The sequence below is a fragment of the Eutrema salsugineum genome, unplaced genomic scaffold, assembly GCF_000478725.1.
Source record: "Eutrema salsugineum unplaced genomic scaffold, Eutsalg1_0 scaffold_3, whole genome shotgun sequence".
In the NCBI taxonomy this organism is placed as follows: domain Eukaryota; kingdom Viridiplantae; phylum Streptophyta; class Magnoliopsida; order Brassicales; family Brassicaceae; genus Eutrema; species Eutrema salsugineum.
The window spans coordinates 12,611,001-12,614,375 of record NW_006256756.1 but is presented as its reverse complement, the minus strand read 5'-3'; the positions used below and the strand labels follow the sequence as shown (position 1 = coordinate 12,614,375).

The 3,375-nt window shown below is 40.6% G+C and overlaps 1 non-coding gene across 1 annotated transcript; it reads left to right on the top strand.

The window, feature by feature from the left end:
- The first annotated feature begins 1,784 nt into the window (after positions 1-1,784).
- Positions 1,785-1,891, top strand: LOC112085679. Its single transcript, XR_002898979.1, has one exon. It is a non-coding gene; the product is annotated as a small nucleolar RNA R71 (small nucleolar RNA).
- Positions 1,892-3,375: the final 1,484 nt, after the last annotated feature.

The following is a 3,375-nucleotide window of genomic DNA, read 5'->3' as shown; positions in this document are numbered from 1 at the left end:
TTTGATGCTGAGCCATCACTCATGGTGCTCATCATCTTTAGATCATAAAGTGTACGAGACCATGAGAGCAAGATGTCTTCTTCTCTGATCAATGGCCCTCCATTCTCATACTTATAACCATTGGGGTGAGGGTCTTCCTCCATTTCCAAAGCTGAAAGAGATTGGGATCCACCTAGAATTCCAGCAGTGCCCACATACTTCATCTCAAGTACCTTAGACGGTTCTATCTCTTGAACAACTGATCCAAAAAATTCAGCCAAAGGAGGTGTAACAGGGTAAGAGACATCCTTATCCACCTTTGTAAGCACCACTTTTTGAGTATCAAAGTCAACATTGCACCAGTGGTGTTGAGAAATGAAGTTCCAAGCAAAAGGGGGAGCTCCTTGGTCTTCTTCATCTTCATGATTACAAATTCAGTGGGGATGATACATTCACCAACCTGTAGTGGATAGGCTTCTAAGAGCCCATATGGTTTCTTGGAGTAGGAATCTCCAAAGGTGATAGAAGAAGGGTAGGACTTTAGAGACTTGACCCTTAACTTCTCCATCATGTCCTTAGACATTATACTAACACTTGAGCCTGAATCACAAAAAGCATTCTCAACTCTAAAGTTTCCAAGAGTGCAAGAGATGGTAAATTTCCCTGGATTACCCAGCTTTGGAAGTGAGGTGGGCTTCACTATTGATGAATCAAGGCTGGAGATTCCATCTTGGGGAGTTTCTTGATCTGTTCTCAGCCTCTTATCCTCAGTACCATCAGAAACCTTCTTGTTCCTAGCAAAACATACTGCCTCCCCACCTTCTTTCTCAATGTCCTCATTGAGATCAGAGAACATGCTCACAAAGTCCTCTATATTGGCGTATTCTTCCTTATTGGTGGATGTTAATTCATCATAGACTTGACCATAAAGGAGGTATTCAATCTCGTTAACAGCAGCTGAGTGATCATCATCAGAGTAGATGGCATTGCAATAGTCTTTGGGTTTTGAAGAGCTTTGCCAGGAAGAGAGCCTTGAGTTTCAGAAGTGGAGATGCCCTTGTTTTTCTGCAGAGTCTTTAGTTCAGAGCCAAGTATCTCCATCTTAGAACTCAGGTCACGACACTTGGATTCCATCTTTTGTTGTCCTTGTAAGAGCTGTTGGAGAACAACATTGATATCAGGACCTTGTTGAACTAGTGGTGGACCATCCCGGAGGTGGTGGCCTTTGTTGCTGGAAGTTGAGTTGGTTATTAAAGTTATTCCCTTGTTGCTGAGCTGTTGGCTGCTGAAAAGCTTGTTGACCTTGGAAGGTACCTTGGAACTGATTCCTTTGGACAAAGCCTTGTTGACCTTGTTGGGGAGGGTATACCTGATCTTGGGGATTGGCTACATTGGTGCTTCTATAAGACAAGTTCTGGTTCTTGTTGAAGTTGTTGTAACCTTGAAACTTGTTCTGATTCCCTATGTAGTTCAGCTCCTCTTGTGTTAAACCCTCTTCATTGATGTTCTCAAATTCACCAACATAATGGATTGGTTTTTGAGAAACCATCTTCAGCTTGTCAAGTTCACTTCTCAGCTCGTTAACCTCTCTATTAAGCCTTTGCTCTGAGCTTGAACCCTCTGATCTGTTTGCTCTGTCATAGTCCTCACCATATGTGTCATTAGACATAGCTAGATTCTCCACAAGTTCCATAGCAGCTGTAATCTCCTTTGCCAAGAAATTACCATTGGAGGCTGTGTCTAGTTGGTTCCTGATTTTAGGTAGTGCTCCTCTATAGAGTGTGGAGAGTAGAGAGGCTTCAGGAAACCCATGGTGTGGACACTGATTGATGTATGTCATGAACCACTCCCATGCTTCTCCAAAAGTCTCATTGGAGTGCTGTGTGAAGCTAGAGATTTGGTTTTTTAGCTTGCTGTCCTGCTTGTGGAGAAGAACTTGGTGAGGAAAGCTTCTTTACATTGTTCCCAAGTCTGAATGCTCCCAACTGGTAGGTTCCTCTCCCATTGTCTTGCTTTGTCTCCCAATCTGAAGGGAAACAACCTAAGCATAAAACCATCTTCTGAGACTCTATTTATCTTGTTTAAGTTTCAGACCCTATCAAACTGATCAATATGGTCCAATGGGTCCTCCATTGGCAGTCCATGAAACTTAGAGTTTTGGACCATATTAATCAGTGAAGCCTTGACCTCAAAATTATTGTTTTCCACAGGTGGACAAAGAATACCAGCTCTGTTCTGGTGAGCATTAGCTGTATCATTGGCTCCCACATAGATTGGTTGGTGTCCTTGACGCCTTTGAGCCCTTTGGTGTTGCTGAGCATTGGCCTGGTGCCTTTGTTGGTTCTGGGGATGTTGTGCCTGGTTCTCAAGAAAGTATCTAAGACTAATGCTAGCATACTTTGGCAAAGGCGCCAATTGATAACTAGGGTTATCAATCCCTTAGCTCTTGCAGCATAAAGGGTTTATCAATCCAATGTGTGGTAGACACTAGAATGTATGACAATTTCTTAATCCAAGCAATATGATGAGTTTTGATTCAAACAAGTGATTAACTAAAGACTAAACAAGATTAATAAACTAGCAAATGATCTAAACAAGAAGCAAGCAGTAGCAAATGACAAGTGAATGAATATGAAATGATGGGAGCATGAGATTCTAGACATGATAGATGGTTAGGGTGCTTTGGTGCTAAACTAGAAATGTTAATGACAATAATGAAACATGATTTAAATGATTTGGGATTCTAATCAAGCCTTAATCTTTCTCAATTAAGCATCAAGACACAAATCAAGCTATTTCACATACCCAATCATCATTGGAGATCAAATAACATGACAGCATTAAGAATCACTCCCAAGTGATCATTTATGCAAATAACAAACATCATCATGGCATTAATGCATAAAACTCTAATATAGCTCTTTAAGGAATTTCATCAAACACTTGTGGTGCATAAAAACCCAGATTCTAGATCAAAAGTGTTGTGCAAGAATCTAGCATAGAGACCAGCTATTTAGAGAGATGAAAACATGGTACTAGCCCTAAGCACTCCTAATCTAGCACTTTAGCACCATAACCAACATATCTAGAACCTCATTAAGCAAACTACTCACTAATTATACTAATCTCTCTTAAACCTTTGCAAGTTGAGAAGACTGGCATGATGAATGATGAGAAATGGAGATGGAGAAGATGAATAATGATGGATTTGCAGCTTTAAAAAAAGATCTTTGATTTCGCTTGATTAAGACTCACAAAAGAAGATATCTCTTACAAAAGGGAAGTCTTTTCACAAAAGAGGCAAAGAAATTAGGGAGAATAAAGCTTAGTTTTGGGAAAAACCCTGAAAACTATTTATTCTAAGGGTATTGGACCGGGTCAGCCCAGGACAAACTG